This window comes from Grammomys surdaster, unplaced genomic scaffold (genome assembly GCF_004785775.1).
Source record: "Grammomys surdaster isolate TR1022 unplaced genomic scaffold, NIH_TR_1.0 220, whole genome shotgun sequence".
Classification (NCBI taxonomy): Eukaryota; Metazoa; Chordata; class Mammalia; order Rodentia; family Muridae; genus Grammomys; species Grammomys surdaster.
The window spans coordinates 12,408,051-12,430,260 of NW_021604665.1; positions in this window are offsets into that span (position 1 = coordinate 12,408,051).

Below are 22,210 nucleotides of genomic sequence, written 5' to 3' on the forward strand. Positions count from 1 at the left end.
AGAGAGAAACAAGATAAAAATAGTAGAGAAAGGAAGATGAGCGGAACAACACTTACCTAGAGACAGACATTAAGTGTTTGAAATAGATAATGTCCTTTGTTTTCCTAGGCGCTCCAATATGTAATTTGTTCATGCAAGTAAGAAAAATACAGCACACATTACTGTATTATTTGCACTTTGTAATTATTTCACCCAAACTTTTGATAAACACCTTATTTGGGGGGAAGATGTCACAAATTTTGATATGAAACAAAAATATGGTGTTTTTACAACCTCATGAATGGGCCATAATGGTGTCATCAAAGATTCATATCATCTGTTTACATTGTTTTTACTTTTTATTTAAAATAAATTTATTATTTATTTAGTGTAGTATTACATATGCCTCTGTTACAGAGTCAATGTGAAAGTCGGAGGAAATCTTAGGAAAATTAGGTTTCACCTTCTACTATGTAGTTTTCAAGGATCAAAGTACAGGATGTCAGGCTTGGCAGCAAGTGCCCATACTCACTGAGCCATATTATCAGGATGAATATGTGGTTTAAATTACTTCCTGTTCATTGTTAACACATAGGACGTAGACACTAAATTGCAAGTGCATGCTTAATAGAAGCATATGGAGCCTTAATTAGTAGTAAATATATAAGATTAAGATCTCCTTTTTATTGGATACTAATCAGGACTGAATTCAGTCCAGCATTATTAGCCTAACATTCCTTGATTAAACTATCTATAAATATCCATTTCATCAAATGTTCTTGGAACCAATATTAACATCTTATTTCCTCATTAGTTGTAAGTTGCATAAAATTTTACAACATTGTATACTTACAAGAAATTTAAAGATGAATGCAAAATAAATGAAGCCTGAGTTGGAGACTGGGTCAAACGGCTTCATCCTTGTTCTTAGAGAAGATCACTCAATGGAAATATGGTAAAAGATTGTACAAGTAAAACTGGCCACTAGGGAGCTGGCTCACCACTGTAAACGTAGGCGGAAGTGCTTGTATCACAAGTGTTAAGACATGCATTCAAAGCCTCAGTACATATAAGACTGCAGGCTAGTGACCCCAGCAGTACTGGGTGTGAGGGGTGGGAAGAAGCAAAGCTTGGAGGACCACTGAGTCTTTCTGACTGCCAGGTTAATTCCAGGTACAGCTAGAGACCAAGTCAAAAGGGGGATAACAAGTGATAGAGCTGGTCTCTTATTCCTCTAATGGCCTCTGTATGTACCCATGGGCATGCATTGCCACATACATATGCACACACATGCACACACACACATGCACACGCATAAGCACATGCACGCACGCGCACACACACACACGCACATTCACACGCACATGGATGCACACACACACACACACACACACACACACACACATAAGTGCCATAGACAGCACATACACACCACACTCACATACTACCCCCCACACACAGACAAACATACATAAAGATTTTATTTCAAAAGATTGGAATAGGAACTGGGAAGACAATGTAATTATAAAAGGTTCAGATGTGGCAATGATTTAAAGCTAGATCTAGCTATGTCCTAGACACATTTGATTTGTTTATCTCCCATGGCTTTTTCTTTTTTTAGCCTTTGAGGAAGAGTTGTATTTTTAGTCATCATCTTTACCCTCTCTTTACATATTTCCCTCATCTTATACTCACACAGTTAGAAAGCTGAGAAGTGAATCCTGAAGTGCATTCTTGCTGACGAGAGAATAGCTTTCTATGATCTTGATGAGGAGTGGCTAGATGTGAGCTATAGAAATTAGTAAACCAGGCACCACAAGTCAGGGGCAACTTAACAGATTAAATCAATATAATATGAATTTTATTTGGAAACTAGCTATAAATATGCAGTTTCTTTTCAGGCCAGTGTGGAGTACCTCAGAGGGGATCCATTCTAAATCCTGGGAATCACTGTATAGAAGATAAGCTGTAAGATGTAGCTGGCTGGAGAAGACAGACTTGCCTTGTTTCTGAGATAAATAATCTTAAGTGTTATAGACCTGTCAAAAGTTCATAATGAGAGGTGATTTGTTTGTATAAAAATTATTTAGTTAGGATTTTTTCAGTTTTGACTCTACCTTAAAATTCATGAGCTGGGAATAACCACTACTGATATTTTTGTTTGTATTCCTAAAACTACATATTTGAACAAGAAAAATATTATACTATCCTAGAGTGCTTTATGTATTTTTACTATAACAAATGTTTCTTATGTGTCAATGTACATCCGAAATAGCAAGTTCAAAATCTACAAGGGCTCTCCACAGTTTTAAATTTTTCTCTTGTCATTTCTCTATTGATTTCCTTTCCATTTGTTCTTCTAGAAAAAGCATTCTGATTGACAAGCTACAGTATAGAGATATTAGAAAACATTTTACCTTTTACCAAGGCAGTTTATTGTTTGATCATGTGTATGGTTTACTATGTAAGTTTTTGTTTTTTTTAGAGACCAAGTTTTACTATATAGCCTTCATTACCCTGGAACTTGTTGTGTAGAAAGACTAAGGTGGCCCTGAACACAAGACTCTATTTCCTCTGCCTTCCCAATGCTAAACTAAAGGTTGTACCATCACACTGATGCATTTATGCAACCAGCACATCAGGCTTTTGGAGATTAACTTTTTTTTTCTGTCTCTCCTCTTTCTCTTTCTTCAAGACTGCTTCGGTGTGTCCTCATGTGACTTCGGTCTGTATTTCTGTTTTATAAATATCACTATAACAAAATTATTTGACCTGTATGTGGGATAAGATAAAAATTTAAATGTAGTTAAATAAGTATAATCATAGATATGAACTTTTGGTAATGTGGTCAAACACTATATTCACCCAACTAATTGACTGCCTTATAGAAATATCATTAGACTAGATAGTTTCATACAAGTGATAACTTAAGACATAACAATTTCTATTTTCAAGTTTAAATCTGCTAAACAGATATTTTCTAAAAGAAATTGAAATGAACTGCATACATATCTAGGTTCAAACCCTAGGATGATCACAGTCTGATCCCAGATGTTTCAATGTTGCCAGAGACAAAGGTCTGGAGTTTTCTTTTATTGCAACGTATTGTCCTTCAACATTTCATGTGCTGATGTGTGGCAGCTACATTGAGTGCAGTTTGTCTAAGGCAGAAGAATCAAAAATTCAAGGTTATCCTTGGCTGAATATTAAGTTTAAAAACAGATCAAGTCATGCCAAGAAAAATGACAGAGAGACACAAAGAAACAAAGAAATTGTGGTTGCCTACTATGTAGCAATTATGAGAACCCCAATAAAGACTTTTGTAGAGTTCGAAAAGCATTAAAAAAATTTCTCTAAGTAAATGATGTAATTTTACACATGCAAAGTACCTATTACCAATCCCACCATATACTATGAGACTGTTCTATGTCTATGCTCAGATTCTCCTGTATAGTTGAAAATCACAAGCTGTGCATCAGGATATGTATTTAAAGATACCAAGCTGAACACAGTGGCTTATACCTATATCTCATCACTCACAAATCTGAAATAAGGGAATTGCTATCTAGAATATATTATGATTTCCTCCTCTAAATGACAATAGAAAAAATTAGAGTAAGACCATATATTCAACACACACACACACACACAGACAGACAGACACACACACACACACACACACACACACACATACACACACAGTATCTCAGAGCACAGTTATCATGTTCTAAATGCCTTTGGTGATCTAATACTTAGTTCTCTTTGAACATATTTTATGAACTCTTCTGACCCTATGTGATAATATTTATTGTCAATCATTTTCCCTTAGGTGATAGTTAATAACACTTGGTAATTTGCATAATTTTAAAAGCATCGAGGGAACACACAATGTATGTATGAGGGAGTATCTAGAGAGGTTCAACACAGAAGGAAAGATACTTCCCTAGATGTGAGACATCTTTGCACGGGTTGGAGACTCACATTGAATAGATAGGGTAAAAGTACAAAGCCAGAAGACCTCCATCTTTTGTATTTCTCTGATTCTTGCTTGCTGCTGCTGAACAAGTTGCTGTCATTACCAGCAATTCCCACCATGGTGAACTGCATCATTTTCATTTTGAGCCAGAATACAACCGTCCTTCCTTACGTTATTTCTTCCAAAGTGATTTGTTATATCTATTAGAAAAATGATACTTCAACATTACTTTTCAGTGAATTTGAATTACAGTCCTTACATATTTTGGTAAAATATGTAAGATATAATATGAAAGGTTTATTTTTATTTTGAGATGGTATAGTCTTCAAGAAATTGAACAATATAGAAGTATTTAAAGGGAAAGACAAGGTAGACACATTTTCTCTTTGACCCCAGCCTAACATCCTTAAAGTATTTGACGCTAACAGATTGACACAGATGCTGCCAGTTTTCTGTGTGCTTCCAGGAACATGAGTTTTTCTCTTTTAAAAATATGCAATGATATGAATATACTAAAATTATTTCCCTGGAACTGCTTATTTTTAACTTATTACTTTATTACCATTTCAAATCATAAGTGTAACTTAGAAAGAGAGCATAATTGGTTTATGTTGCGTGAGAAATATGTGCTTAATGTGCACAACCATTTTAAATTCAGAGTATCCATATTATTATCAATTGCTTATCTCCACTAAACATATGAATGTAAACATTCTTTGTTCAAAATTATGGTTTTCAGACATCCCCAGTGGCATTTATATTGTGGAAGAAAACATAACAAGTAGTTGTTTACAATATAATTTATCAATGCCTGAATTGTGCAAAGCATAGCCAGGATTTTTGAGAGTATTGACTTCTTTAATCTCAACAATTATTTCATGAGTTTCTTATTCTCTCTCCTTTCTTGGTCATTTTTCTCCCCTAGCCTCTGCTCACCTCTCTTCCCTTTACTGCATGGTGGCTCTTTCCATCAATTCTTCCTTCATATTTCTCTTACTTTGTTTCAGTTTTGTCTGCCTATTTTCTATACCTGTCTTTTGTATTTGCAATAAGTTTGGAAACAGCTGAGACTATCCACAGATTTTTTTCTTTTATTCTTCTCTCATACAATATATCCTTACTGTAGACTCCTCTCCTTCCACTGTTCCCTGTCCTCCCTGACTTCCCCACTCCCAAAGATCCACTGCCCTTCTGTTTTTGTTCAGGAAAGAGAAGGACTCACAGTGGTATCAATCAAACAATATGCCAGAAACTAGACACTAACCCTAATATCAAGGCTGATTACACAATACAGTAGGAGGGAAAAGATCCCAGGAGCAGGCAAAAGGGTCAGAGGCATTCTTCCTTCAATTGTTGTGAATCCAACAGAAACTTCAAACTAAAGAACAATAGCATGTTTGCATCAGGCTGGGTGCAGAACCATGCAAGTTCTATACTTTCAGAGTGAGTATTTATGAGCCCCTATTTGCCCTGTCTCTCTTCTATGAGGTTTCCTGAGTTCTGCTTTGTGTTGGGCTCTGGGTCACTCTACTACCATCAGCTGCAAGAAGCCTCTCTTATGACAATTGGGCAAAACACCAATTCTGTAATAACATATATCATAATATCATTAGGAATCATTTTATTAACTATTTTTCTCAGTCTTATTTGGCTCTCCTCTATTGGCTCCAAGCCATCTAGGTACTTTTGGAAATGGGCTTCTTTTCATGGTGTGAGCCTCAGGCTAAACCAATCATTTCTTGCCCACTCCTACAAGCTCTGAGCCACTATTGTCCTACAACATTTTTCAGTCAGGGAAGGTTGTGGGTCATATATTTTGGAGTTTGGTGGGTGTCCCTGTTTCACCACTGAGATCCTAGTCAGGTTCCATATTCTCCATTACAAGGGTTCAACCTCATAGTCTCCAGAAAGTTTCCATTGCACTAGGTTTCCATATCTTCCCCTAAATGCCCACCTATTTCTCTTATTTCTTTTCATATTCTCTCATTCTGACCTTCTCTCTTCCACCTGATCTTTCTTGTTCCCATCTGCACCTATACCCAGTCCACCAACAAAATCTCACTTAGTTCCCCTTTCCAGGGAGATCCATGTGCGCCCCACCACCTCTACTCTTTATCTGACTTCTGTGGATCTGTGGGTTGTAGTGAGATTATTGTTTATTTAACAGATGATATTCACTTGTAAGTGATTATGTATCATGTCTGTCTTCCTGAGTATGGGTTACCTTGCTCAGGATGAGAGCAGGAGCACAAATTCATAAAACCAATATGGAGAAGAATATGGCAGTTCCTCAGAAAGCTAGGAATTGATCTACCTCAAGTTCAAGCTACACCAATCTCTAGCATACACCCAACGGGTTCTCCATTGTACCCTAAGGATGTAATTGCCAGAAACTTGAAACAATAAAGAATAGATAAAGAACATTTAAACGGTAGAGCATTATTTAGCTGTTAGGAAAAAAAATGACTTCATGAAATTTTTAGGCAATGGATGAAAGTAGAAAATATACATAGATTTATTTTAAATTATATTTTTATTAAATTCCTGAAAATTCCATTCAACATATATTGATCATATTCATTCCCCACAACTATTTCAAGATCTGCCTTCACCCTCTCATCCAATATTGAATTTTCTTCATTTTTCAACCCCTGGAGTTCAGTTTGCGTTGATAAACTACTCTTGGGGCTAGGGCTTGTCTTAAAATGTAGTTGATCTAACAGTGTCATTACGTTAAAGAAAGCTGAATCTCATTTTTCAAGCTGCCTTCAGATGTCAATAACTCCTCACCTAGAGTACAGTTTTGTGCCTACCTGCTGATAATCATACTACGATACTGTCTGGTTTGAGGTTGCAAAAGAATTAAACATTGATGTCTACAATTGTTCTGTTATATGCAGAAAAGGTTTTCCTTGAAGCAATCCTCCAGTTCTATCTCTTCCAGTCATTGTACTACATTTCCCTAAATATACTGAATCTTTTTTTTTTTTGATATTTTATTTAAATTTCCGATGTATCCCCTTTCTCCATTCTGTCCCCATCCAGAGCCCCCTATACCATTCCCCCTCCTCCTGCTTCTATGAGGATGTGCACCCACCCTCCAGCCCACTCACCCACTCCCACCTTCCTGCCCTCGAATTCCCCCACACTGAGGCATTCAGCCTTTGCAGGACCAAGGACCTCCTCTCCCACCTATGCCCGACAATGCCTTCCTCCCCTACATATAGAGCTGGATCCATGCTCTCCCTATGCACTCCCAGGCTGGTGGTTTAAACCCTGGGAGCTATGGTTGGTTGGTACTGTTGCTTTCCCCATGGGGCCACAAACCTTTTAAGCTCCTTCAGTCTTTTCTCTAACTCCTCCATTGGGAACCTCATGGTCAGTTCAATCGTTAGCTGTAAACATTCGCCTCCGTGTATGTCAGGTTTCGGCAGACCTTTAAGGAGACAGCTATATCAGGCGCCTGTCAGCCTGCACTTCTGGTATCCACATCAGAGTCTTCCTTTGGAGACTGCACATAGGATGGATACCCAGGTGGAGCAGTCTCTGAACGGATGGCCCCTCCTGCAGTTTCTGTCCCACACTTTGTCTCCATATTTGCTCCCATGAGTATTTTGTTACTCCTTCTAAGAAGAACCGAAGCACCCACACGTTGGTCTTTCTTCTTCATGAGCTTCACGAGCTCTGTGAGTTATATCTTGGGTATTGCAAGCTTTAAAACACTGAAGGGGAGGGTGCAATGTGTATATCCCACCAAAGTGTCTTATTCTCTTCATGTTGACCAGTTGAGTATTTAATTGTTATCTATTGCAATAAAATCTTTGATTAAGTTAGAGAGATACAGTGTTCTGTGAGTATATCAAAATCATTAGGGGTTCTTTTAATAATATATACATGTAGCAAAATAATAGATTTTGCCATAGACCCTAGGTCTATGATGTATTTGGCCATAGATACTTGGTTCTCTCAATGGTGTCAGAAATGAGAAACTTAAAATATTCTCCTAGTTTGTCATCATTTTTTAGCTTCTAAACATTACTAAAAGAATAATGGTCCTATTGCTATATACACTGGAAACCAAGAAATATAATAGTAGAGAATGGACAAATAAAATTTATAAAATTGAATATAAGATCTATTAATGTGTACTGGGATAGTGGGCTGCTTCACGAGTTGTAAATAATATAGTTTTGACTTTAGAACCCTCGACTTGCCAGGCTGTATGAAGAATATATTCATAATACATATGAGGCATGAAATGTATTGACCTTCTCATTTTCAGATTCTTCTCTATACAAGAAGAAACATGACTATTATACTGAATTTCATTAAAATAAAGTTGTAATTTCTTTGACAGTGCATGTAAAGTACATTAAAAACTGAGGTGAAATATTTTTCAACTGTTTCTAAATGAAAAGACAAAGAACAAAACTCTAATGTGACCAAGCCCGCTCAGTCAGTCAACAGGTTCTCCAGTGCAGGAGTGAGGATTAAAAGAAAAGAGACAGTTAGACAAAATTGCAGCATGACCCCAGCCAGTTCTGAGGCTGAAGGCAGGTTTGTTTAATTCAACTTTTCTTTTAAACCCTTTTAATTACATGCAAGTATTTAGGTCAGTTCTAGGTTTGAGGAACCAACATTACAATAGAAACAAAGAGTCAAGGAACAAACAATGCAATATACAGAGTCCCATGATCACCCGGTGATCACTCTTGCTGTTTCTAAGGGCTCATCTGGTTGACAAAGTATCTGAGCCTACTTCCTGTTCTAGCCCACAGTCATATTCATGCCTGAGGCTTACTTCTTTGTTTTAGCCTAAGACTTGGATTCCTGACTGAATTTACTTCTCTGTTTTAGCCTAAAAATAGACTCCTGCCTGAACTTAATTCCTTGTCATGGCCCAAAGTCAGATTCTTGTCTAAAGCCCATTTCCTTGTCCTTGGCCAATGTCAGATTCCTGCCAAGCAGCCCCAAAAGCTCTCCACACTAATGTTGACGGGTGCAGAAGAATAAAGAAATGCTTAAAATTTGCCCCTACTTAAAATTGTACCTACAATCAGAACACTTATATTAAATTTTCTATCTTTGTGTCTCTCTTATACTGGAATTTTATGTTATCTTTTGTGGTATATGTCAACACTGAGTCATAACTCTATTTCTTGCTTTATTTTGACAACATAATTGTATTAAGTGGAATATTTACTAATTATATGCACTAAAATAAATGGACAGAACAATGTTATATGATACTTGTTTCTTAATGGTTTTATTGACTCACATGTTAGAAGCTTCACAATCTAATTACATACTCAGTGATTAATCTTAAGTTATTAGATGATAGCTTATTTACTGTGTCTATTAATACAAAGCAAACAATATAATCTGGTCTCATGGTCTGATATCTTAATGGGAGAAATATGTATTCATAGATATGATTTATCTGTATCTATCTCTATCTCTATATCTAGATGTACATATATATATGTATATGTGTATATATATACAAACCAACAGGACATTAGTTGGTTCTACTTTAATAGCCAAAAAAACCAAGATTACTAGTTTCACTGAAAAAATACAGAGGAAACAGCTTATCCTATAGTTTTCAGTGTGACATGTGGTCATTCCATTTAAATATTTTTAAAAATTAACAACAGGAGGTAAAACTGCCCTGCAGGCTGAGACAATGGCTCAGTAGGTAGTGCTTGTGCCATACAAGCAGGAGGACTGGAGTCAGAGTCCACAGAACTCATATAAAGCTGGGTATGGTAGTGTGCTTTTTTAAGTGGTCCAATAGCAAGATGTGGGACAGAGGCAGTAGAATCCTCAGAAACCTGTGGTATCTAGTTATCTTACAGTATGCAGAGAGACAACAAAAATATGTCTCCAGGTAGAAAGCAAGGACAAGGGCAAAACCAAACCTGATGTTATCCACTACCAGCTACACACGGGCTGGGGGATATGTATACCCTGCCCTCACATATGAACACATGACCATGTCCTCACCAAACAGCACATATATCGTACTTAAGGGCATGTGTGAACAAACAATTTCTGTCTATATTTTACATTTGATAAATGATAGCCACTCCACATATTATTGTAAACAAAAGAAATCTTTATTTGCTACAAAGTTATCAATTAAGGCAACAATGGAAACTATTATGTGATTCAAGATTAGAAGCCATTCTACACTTGTTTGATAATATATGTTATATAATACAACCTGAATGCATAACACCATGGATTAACTTTATTTTTCAATCCTTATGAGACCTCAAAATGTAAAGAAATTCCAAAAACTCTATGTTCTTAACTTTGTACAGCAGTGACCAGAATGTATAAGAAAACATCTTATGGTAGGAATTATGAATTTGGGCTCAGTGTCAGAAGTTTAAGTCTGGATGTTTGGTTTCCTGGGCTTTGACATTGCACAGTGGTGCAGGACATTCCTCATGTTGTAGAAAAAAGAGGCAGAAAGAGGAAAGGAAGGATCAAGAGAAAGATATAAACCCCAAGAAAATATTACCAGTATACTCCTCTCTATAGGCACTACATGATAGTAGAATATCTCCAAAACAGTAGCACAAGTTGGAGACCTTCCAGTGAACACATAGACATTACATGTTGAAACCACAGGAATCAGTCTGCATACTCCTTTGTACGATCCTTCTGTTAGGGAGTGTTTCTGTTTCTTTGAAATTGTTGAGCATAGGGAGATTCCTGTACTGTTTTCTATACAGCACTGTAGTCACTCCAGGATTATATGAACTGACTGCACATCAGGATGGCAGAATTGCTCTCTTGGTTATCAATTGCTTGAGGAGTAGAAATGAACTCTATTCTCCGGAGACTGTCTATCTCAGCATGCTGGGATGGTCGTTGTGAAATTGGAGACATATGTGACCTGAGATTCAGAACTATTTGTCTTTGTGGAGCATAACCTTTCTAGTGGGAAAATCCATCCAGTTTATCAAATTATAGAGTAGAAGTTTGTTTTGAGAGCCAAGGGATTTGGGGTTTTAAGGGATATTTCTAGGTTAGCTGCTGAATTGAACTTATTTACTCTGAGGATAGTTCTTCCTAAAGAAGTGGAATTCAATTTTCAGAATTATGCAGTTTTCCTTTCTGAAAACTGAAAAGAAAGTATTACTACTGTCTGAATATTGGTTAGTCATTGCATATGATTTAATTTTTGCAAGGCTGAAGTTAGACTAAAATATATCCAGGTCTATAATCTTTTCATTTAGACCACAGAGCAACAAGGAGGCTCAAGGGAATGAATAGATACTAGTATCTGAGAGATGCCAAAGTCAAGAAAAGCCATGGTTGCTTCTTCCTTTCCTGGAGTCCTTTCTGCTTCCAAGATGCCAAAGCATGCTCAAAGTTCTTTTCTCTCAGGACCAAAAGAAGTTCCTATCTATGGCTAACTAGAAACACTACTCACAATGCAAGAAATCCAAATTCCTTGACTTATGAAATGAATTGTACTTTTTTTAAATCTATGAAATAAAAGTGCTAAGTGGACTGTAGCTATAGTCAGATGTAAGGCTAATGCTAGCATCTACCGGTTTAGAATATGGAATAGTTTATTTTTTCCATAAAGAATATTTTTTTTTTGCAGGATTTACAATGAACTTTGTAAAAAAAACCTAGTTGAGATTCAAATTACTGTCTCAAAATTTCTTTCTTTCTAAGAAATTTCTTTTCTTACCAAATAAAGCCACACTATTCAGAAATATAGATTTAATGTCAAAGAACAAAATTCTGAAACAAATTGTAGTGGAAGGTTTGATTTTTTAGAAACTTAATCTATTTATTTCATATGTATTGATGTCTGTAACTATGTCTATGTATTATGTGTCTGCTTGATGTTCTATAGGTCAGAAGAATATGCTAGATATCCCAAGAATGGAGTTACAGAAGTTTGTGAGCCCTCATATGGGTGCTGGAGGTTGAAACCAAATCTTCTGCTAAGAACAACTCAGAACTCCTAAACCCTGAGCATTCTCTCCAAGTCCAAAGATATACCTTATAAACTAAGGAATATATTTTGAAAGATTGATTAGTCTACATAGTATTAGTGAAAGTAGCAGTCGCTTAATTGGTAGTTTTCATTGACTGCAAGAAACAGTAGTACTACATAAAACAGGCATGGTAGCAAATAGCACTAATTATAAAATTCAGGAGATAGGGGCAGGAATTTCAGAACTTCAAGGTAGATTCTCACTTCCATAGAACGCCTGAACTAGCAATGGGTAGTAAAATATTGTCTTAAAATATAAATTTACCCCTTTACTCATCTGCCATGAAGTTGTGTGCTTGCAGGAGAGATAGCCTCCCCTGCGTCATCATATGAAGCAGGGGGCCAGTTCATATGAAGTTCCGACCTGAAGATCCAAAGCTGCAGGATCTTGATGACACAGACCAACAACAGGACTTCTGTGAGGAATCCTAGTGACTATTCACTATTGATAGTGTAGCAGAAGCCAGAGGCCTCTAAACAGACTAAAGGCTCATTGCAATGAACTTTTGTAAACAAATTTTGGATGAAAGTATATACTATGGGATACATTGTAGCATACTGTGGATTCCATGATGAGATGTTTTCTGTGTTATTTTGTTCCTTTTATTTTAACTTTTGTTTTATATTTTCTTTTGAAGGAGGAGGCTGTAAGGGCAGAGGGTGCATATGAGTTAACAGGGATATGAGTCGAATTGAGGTGCATGATGAATCAATAAAAAAATAAATACAATAATTATATATTTATTATAATTAATTATATTATATATATTATTACATCATATATTATATAAAATTACACACACACACACACACACACACACACACATATATATATCTTCTGAAATTAAAGACTTTAGTAGCACCCAAGATCTAAAAATAGACTGTGACATATAGTTGACAAAAAAAAACCAAAGTTCCTACTAGTAAGTTTAAATGTTTGAATGAGGGTTCATCTTAAAATTCACACATTCTCTGTGTGAACAGTACATTCCCAACTCAGCTGTAGGTTTCCAACATAAAACTTTCAAAAATAAGCAGAAATCAGAGGCAGTATTGTCAGTTAAGAGACTAACTCCCATAAAAAGCACCCTGAATTTGTGAAATGAAGACATCAAGACACAGAAGTGCTTGCTTTGCACTTCCGATTCTATAAGCTCTGAACAGATATGACCCTTGCTGCTGACTCTTCAGCTCTTTTCGGCCCAGCCCACTACAAATTATATATCAGAGGAAGACATGAGAAAACGGAATATTTAAGTGATAAATGTTTTATAACTTCTCATTTGAATCATCAAACATTTAGATCCTACTGCTGCCTGTTCAAGAAGTTTCTTCACGGTCAGTATTATGGTCAGTAAGATAGTTATTTGATTCAATGTGAAAAACAACCTTGAAAAAGGCCCAACACTTATTTTATTGCTTGCAAAAGCTGTTTGATTTTAGCCTTTGGCTGTGTAACTTTAATCAGAAGTGTTTGGGGTTTAGAGCACAGTAGCATGTTTATTTTTGCAATTCATCATAACATTAAATCCTTGGGGAAAATGACAGTAAACAGCTTATAATTTTTCCAAGAATTTATTTGTGCGAGCATGCCTGGTGTGTGTGTCTGTGTGTGTGTGTGTGTATGATATTATTGAATGGAAAAAATCAACGACTTCTCCAAAAAATAAGCTGTCATTGTGTAGACACTTGACATATGTTTCCTAGCTTATTTTTAATGACTGTGTATTTCGTCCATTAGCACTCTAGTGGGTCTTTAAGTGTGATCTTTAGTCCATCAGCATAACAATAAACTGGGAAGAATTTAAGAGTGGATTTCTTGCCCTCATGTAAGAACATTAAATTAAACCTTTGGGAAGCAGATTCCAGGGGCTGCATTTCTTCCTTTAAATGAAACTACAGACCAGCAGTGATTGTCCCTGCACTGAATGTCAGCATTCTGGAGGAGGAGACAGGAAGATTACCATGTATTACAAATTTCCTTGAGGTTAGGCAAGCCTACATCGTAAGACCCTGTCTCCAGAAACTCAACATCAAACCAAATAGATCAAACCAAACCAAAATAACCTAACAGATACTATGTTCTTGGGCAAAACCTAAAGTCATCCCTAGTCTTACAACTGAAAATTATAATTTAGATCGATTTACTCTTAAGACAATATACAAAAACAAGGTGAGTTTCATCTCATTTTGTTCCATTTTTAAAATATTTTATTTATTCTATGAGAAATCCATAGACTGTATTTTGATCATATTCACTCTCCATTTCCAAGTTTACCTAGAACCGCCACCACCTCCCAATACACCCGACTTCATGATTTTTCTTTCTCTCTCATAAAAACAAACAAACAAACAAACATAATAAAACAAAGACATCATCAACAACAAAATAACCAAAAAGCATGGAGTCCAGTTTATGTTAGTTTATTACTCCTGGGTGTAAGTCTGCTATAGACTGTGTTTGATAAATCCAAGTGTCACACCGCTGAGTAAAACTGACCTTCATTCACCCATCAACAATCAAATGCTAAAACCTACTTGGCTAAGAGAGGGAGACTATGTCCATTCAGTAACATATGGGTATAGCAATGTGTCATTAGGAATCATTTAATCACTATGTCTCTTTATCATAAAAATATTAATAGGTTTAATAGATTAATAGGAATTAATAGATTCCTTAGTGCCCATAACTTATCTAACTTGAGATACTTTGTCTCATGCTTGACTTTTTTTTTTTACTAGAACAATCCATTGTCTTGTTAGCACTGAACTAGCATTTCCAGTTGCAGCCCTTTAGTTTCTATCTGTTCTCATTCAAATGTCCTTCTACTTTCCTTTGTGTGACAAAAACAAAATGATTCTGAGCTTTTTGTTCCAGTCTCATTTCTCTCACCTTTGTGTCTCTCACATTTATTTTTAACCAAGATCAGAAGATTATGCTACATTGATGAACGAACAGGCACCCAAGACACAGAGACATGCAGTAAGAGGAGAGGCTCATTTTCACTCACACTTGTATGTCTAGCTTGGAGCTCATGTGTGTCCTGGTGCTGTTTGTGCTGTACTCACAACACATTTACTATACCCTCTTAGGCACATAGCAGTCGTCTCTCTGCAGGCCTTCTTCATGGTCTCATTAGGCAACATAGCTAGTTCTTGTTAACTTGCAAGCTGATCTTGCATGTGCTGCACAGGAACATTTAATTACTGGTCTGAGAATCCTAGAAGTATTTGCTCTAATCTCACAGGTAGGACTTGTGTGGTTTCATAAGGACCATGACAAACAGAGCTTTGTTTCAGATTCCCAAGTGAAATTGAGTCACTTGTTATGCTAGCATGACATCAACTATCTAGACTGGTTACAAGGTAAGTTAGAGATTCATTTTGCATTTTCTTATGTCCCCAATATGTTGAGCCAGTGCCTATGCTTTCCCCCATGGATCAGTAAATAATTCTATGTGAAGTATGCAGCCTTTAATGATTCATCTCATCAGGAATGTAGATTGTTCCTCCTCAGAGGGAATTGGCCAGTATAGTAACAGGATGCCACACTTGCAAAAGGGGGGTATTGATTCACTTTAACTTACAAGGATGAAAGAATTTAACGTTAATGAAAACTGATGATGTGCATGATATCATATCATAAATAATAATTTTGAACTTTGGGACTTTCCACAGGTATTTAATTTAGAAATAGAAAGTGACTTAGAGAATCTGATGTAATATCAAAAGTAACAGTGAACCAAACAGATTCATATGTCTATAATTTTTTTTAAAAGTGCTTTAAGAAAAAACACAATGAGGATTTTTTTTGGTTCAAAATGTTTTCCCAGATTATGACAGAGGTTAATAACTTCATTTTATTATGATGTTATACAAATCATTTTAATAGAAATGTCTAATCTTAGAAAAACAAACTTGTAAGATTCGAATCTACAAATCTTTGCCCAATTCTTTTCAAAGAAATACAAATTCAGTTATTTTTAGACTGATTTATTTGTGTAATTATTTCCTTTATATTAGTGTACCCACATATGTTTGTGCATCACATGTGTGCCTTGTGCCTGCTGTGGTCAGAAGAAGGAATCAAATCTCCTTGAAATGCAGTAAACAGTCAGTTATGAGCTGATGGGAATCAAACCAGGGTCTTCTACAAGAGTAAGAGCTTAACTACGGAGTCAATTCTCCAAGCTCTGAAAGTTCAAATATAAAACAACCAAGTATCCTATTTATCAAATTAGAAATGCTGCTTTAAATGATGATAATAACAAAGGCAATGGTAGAAAAAAATCAATAAAACTGATGTTAACTATGATAAGCCTGGAAGTGTTTTTAAGTTTACTCTTTTAGTGTTTGGAAACTGAAGAATGCATTGTAAAACAATATTGCAAAGATGTCCTAGGGATGCATATTTAAAGACGCCATTGGAATGGCACTAACAGAAATGAAGAAAATGCAAGTTTAACTACAATTACTGAATGAGCTGGAGAGATGGTTTGGAGGTCAACAGTCTGAATGCTCTTGAAAAGAACTGAATTTGGTTCCTAGTATTCAGCCAGGCATCTGACAACCCTGTGTAAATCCAACTCCACAGAATTGATCAAGTACTTCTGTCCTCCACAGGTATCTGTACCCACCTATGCACATATAAAATACACAGACACATACATAACAATGAAATAAATCTTAATAAAATAAAGAGAAGGAAAATGTTTGAAAGATGCCAATTTTCCTGTAACGAGAACAGAGGTATGAAAGACTGGAGTATGTAGGGTGAGTTACATGTTTAATATATATTTGTATAGTATATTAAACATATTTATACAATATATACTATATATTAGATGATAGTTCAAGAAAGTTAGGAAAAAGTGTGAGATAAAGTGTATACTACTTATTGCTGGGTAATTAGCAAACTTTTCCCTTTAGTCCTTTTTATATGTTTTGGATATATTTTATTTTACAGCAATTTTATAACCACAGCAAAATTGAATACAGAATGTAGAGAACTCCCATATTTCCCCATCCCTATATAGGATCACCCTTCCTCTACGAAATCTTACCCTCTACAAAACTAAGTTTCACATAGTTTACAATTCAAAACCTAAAGGAACATGTGAAAGATTATTCAAGGCCCATATGTATAGTTGTCACCATACATACTCTGGAGTTTTATATTTATAACATCTTTGCCCACCAGTAGAGCATCATGTGAGTGTCTCCTTTGCTATAAAACTCATTTGTGTTCAGACTACTCACCGTGCTTTCTCAGAAATCTTTAGAAACTGAATCCTGGCCCTTGAGAAGAACTGTCTATGCTCTTACTCTCAGGTTCTTGAAAATTTTTCTTTCCATCCTTCTAAAATGACTTGTTTCCAGTGTCAGGCATCCAAATCTATGGATTCTTTTTCCATGCTAAAATAATTTTTGAGGTTTTTAAAAATAAAATTAGTTTCAAATTAATGGAAACTAACTGAAATTTATTATTAAATCACTACATACCAACTCAAACAATGAATATCAGAATTCTGAAAGGTAGCACTCAACATTAGATATGCCAGGTGGATTTGACTACCATCATTTTTAAGTAGCTGAAACACAGATTCCTGGTACTTGTGTTTCTTTGTTAACCTCTTTTTCATTCTCTTTTCTTTAAGCATTTCTGTCTTTATTGTGACCTAATAGGGATCATTTTAACACAGAAAGAGTATATTTTGGAACATGATTCTACAGACAGAGTTCATGCCAAGGAAGCGAGAGAATTGAGGACAGATTGCTTGTGACATTCATGAGAATTTTTCACCATGTAAGGAAACAGAGAAAAAGAAAGTGGCAGTGTAGATGCTCAGCTGTCTTTGTCCTCTTCTTTTTATGCAGCTCATGAGGGTACCAGCCACACTCAGAGTGCGTCTTTGCTCCTTCTTCAAATGTTTCCGGGTACACCGTTACAGATCAACCCAATGGAGTTCTAATGTATGTATGACATTCCTATTTAAGTAGGCAGATCTTCCTAGGGAAATGACTCCAGGTAAGAAATCTTCAGCAATGCTCTATGCATTTCCTAATCCAATTAAGCTGACATAAAATGTCCACTATAAAGAATACCTTGTCAGCAACCAAGAGGTTGATATTTGTTGAGACACTACGTGAATGATCTGTGATATGAGTGTTATTGAATCAAAACCATTTGGATCACACATACTGACCAAGTGATAGCTGTTGTTTTTGTTACAAGTGAACTATTCTTCATACAGAATTCAAGGTTTTCAGGTATTTGGGATGCAACTTTTTTAACTACCAATAAAGTGTGGGATTGGAAGAATAGAGGAAAAACAAAGCTGCAAACAGAATTTAGAGTTAATACAGAATAGAAACTATGTTAGGGAATTGAGGTTCTCATTGTCCCAATAAAAAGCTCTAATAGTCATAGTATAACTTTGTTGATATAGTATGGACACAAGATAAGTAAAGCGAAGAAGGCTAAGAAATTAAGATGTCGAAATTTTAGAAGGCTGTTCAAGTTATTATTGCATACACCAAAATTTATAGTAGAAACTGGGTTTAAGAAGAGCAAGCTCAAGCAGTTTCTATTTGTTAGAACAAGGGAGGGAAGTAGATGATATCGTCTGGTAACATGAACTCCAGAACTGAACATATCTAGAAAGCAGAGAAGAAACATGGTTTTGAATAAATATCTTTCTTCAGAGCAAGGAAGATCTTTTTTATTTTATTGTGCTGTGGTAAAATACCCAGATAAAAACAAACTTTGAGGAAAGGGTTTATTTTGCATTACAACTTCAAATAGATTCTGTAATGATATGGAAGGCTGGATAGCAGGAACAAATAGCTAGCTCATCATGGAGTATCTGCACAAACAAAACAGAGAGAAAATAGCAAGTGATACCAGGCTGCACAAACTCAAAGCCCACCCTCCAGTGACTGCTTCTCATCCAAGTTTTTACTTTCTAAGTACTTCCCAAATGTACCATCAGCTGAGAATAAGGATTCAAATACTCACATCTATGGGTATGTTTTATGTTCTAAACGCAATAGACCCATTCTATTATTATAACCAGAGATAATAAAATGAAACAAACAAACAAACAAACAAACAAACAAACAGTCATAGCTTTAAAAAAGGGCTGTAGTGGAAGTTATACTCTCTAGAAAGAGTGAAGAATCCAGTGCAGATCAAATTTTAATGGAAAGATTCAAAATTAGAATAAAAAAATATGAGTTAATTTACTAGGACCATAAAATCTACACGGTACAATGAAAAGGACAGCTTTAAGAGCCAGTGAGTATGGGATGTTGGGTCAGATAGATCTTCAGAGCCCTGAAGTTACAGTTTTCTTGCAGACACTAACAGAACCCTGAGGTATGGGATGTGACTAAGTGACCTGACTATGTGACCTGCAATAGAAGGTTAGGTAGACGGTGGTTCGAGATCAAATGTGTGTTAGAGGACTGGGAGAGAAATATTCCGAGAAATATGTAGTGGTTTAGACTCCACTTTTGCAGTCCTCTCTAGGCCCCTGAGAGTTTGAGGTTGACAGCTGGGATGAGGAAGAGTTCCAGAGAAAGAGGTCTTTGTGAATATCCATTTCAAAGGCTTAACATTAGCTATTCTGGAAAACTAACTTTATACACGTCCTTGGCTTTCATATGCTTATTTAATGTTTTAGGTGATTGTTTTCAAGGCAATTTATTCAAGAAATATACATATATATATATATATATATATATATATATGTGTGTGTGTGTGTGTGTGTGTGTGTGTGTGTGTGTGTCTGTCTGTCTGTCTGTGTGTGTGTGTGTGTCTGTGTGTGTGTGTGTAAAGCCATAGTGTGTTTGACTATATTTATATTTGTATTTCTATATTCCTAGAGATAAGCGTATGAACATATTATAATTTTGTAACTGAGAATAAAAGATTTGACCTGAGAAGAAAAAGTATTGGTGATATCTAATATCCATTCAACAAAACATCCTTCTATCTCTATTTGTATCAGCTGTTATTGAAATTACTTGCCTAACGTAAGTGCATGTTCATAAAGAAAACCATCATTATTTTTAAATAAAGTTGTTGAGATATGAAACTGAATGGGCCCTAACAATTACACTTATTGCTGTGTCAGTTTTAAAACAGTGAACAGATGTCTCCTGTATAGTCTCTGTAATGGTGCCTGGATATGTTCAGAGAGATTTTAACTAAATTGGATGCTGCTGAATGGATTCTTCCCAGGTCTGATGCCTGCATTACATTTTTATTTTTCAGACATTTCCCAAATCTATTATTTCCTCTAACTGGTAAGTGTTAGCTTACCCCTACTAATCAGAGTTATGGCTAACAGTGTAAGCATGGGCTGCAGAATTAGTTTCCTGGAGTCTGAATCCTATTAATGTCTAAAAGACAAGGCTTTTGTCCTTAGTGTTCACAGCATACTCACTGAACAAAGACAGATACTTCACTTTGCCCAACACAAAACACACTGGAATAAGTTTAATAACATTGGATGAATGGATAGAAGATACTAAATAACATGAAGAATATGACCTATGAGTATCAGTTTTAGTAGAAAATTATTATAAGAATTAAAATGATGTGAGGTAGAAGAAACGTATTTTAAAGAGAAATGAATTCAATGAATTCTGTTCTGTTGTTGTGATAAAATACCCTAATGAAGAAAACTTGGTGATAACAAGCTATATTTTCGCTTATAGGACACTGACAGGATAGAATCTTTTGAGATGGAAAGACAGGACTGGAAGAGTAGCCACATTGAATCTTCACTCAGAAGGCAAAGAATGATTAAGAGCAGTCAGGCTATGAAACCGCCAAGTCCTCACACAGTGATATATTTGCTCCAGTAAGACACAACTTCCTAATGGTTTTATAACATCACCTTGGAACAAAGTTTTCAAACACGCAAGCCTATTGGTGAAGGTTGACCATAGCAATAAAGGCATGAAAAAAATGGATTTGTGGCTTTGTGTAAGAGTCTAGCAAGGTATGCATGTATGTTGTAGAATTGGGATTTGAAAGCGGTGATTTAAAATACCTTGATGTTACATGAATGTGAGAACAGTAATTCTGATTTGCTTAATGCTCAGTTTGATTTTATGGCTTATTAAAAAGAGTACAGTGTAAATGGTAACATGGAGTATACCTTACTCAAGGACTGATTCTGCACTTGAAGGGAAATAGTAAAATACTTTCGATCAACTGTTTATTTCACTATAGGGTGTCAAACAAACAATGTTTCTGATGTTTTAAAACAATCTTTTAATGAACGAAATGACTATTTTTTAAAAGTCAATTAACTGGGTAAATGTTGAGGATTACTTCTAATGCTTTGTCCTAATTCATTGTTCCACAATGGTACACTTCCAGATGCTAAAAGTCCCTGTCCCCAGCTAGCTTGATTGGTAAAAAAGAATTACTGTACAGCCAATGATTGGGTAGGGAGAAAGAAGTGGGACTTTTAGTTTGTGTTGGCAAAGGACTGATGGAGAGAGGTGGAAGAGGAGGAAAGTCTTCACGAATGGGAGGGAGAGAGATCAGTTTTAGGAGCTGCAGGAGAGAAGGCATCCAACAATGGAGGTGAAGAGGGAATGCAGCCATATTGGGGCGGGGATGGAGAGGTGGTGCTGCTAAGAAGGTAACAGGGCAGCAAAGATATAACATAGATTTAAGTGTTAAGCCAGGAATACCTGATGGGAGTGTGTGCTAGTCACAGGGAGGCTTAAAAATGTCCAACCATCGAGCTAGTCAAGACATATCAAAATTAGCTGGTATGTATTTTTCTTTTATTCATGAATATACAGCTCTTGTGTGGGTGTAGGGCACACACAACCCTCTGGGAGCCAAAGCAGAGAAAATATTCACTGCTATATGTCAAAGTAAGCACAAATAAATATTAAACACATAACAGTATTAGAAGAAAGTGATGAGCATGGTATCACACACTTGAATTCTCAGTACTCAATAGACAGAAGTAAGAATGTCATGTGTTCAAAACCAGCCTGCCATCCTGGTCTACATAGCAAGTTTAATGTTATGGGTTGATACTCTGTAAAAATAAAACAAAGACCAATCTTCTGAACTCGCAAATACCTCAAAATAAAACAAGAGTAGGAAAATATATACTACAATAAAATATCCAAAAGAAAAAGAAAAACAGAGAGAGAGAGAGAGAGAGAGAGAGAGAGAGAGAGAGAGAGAGAGA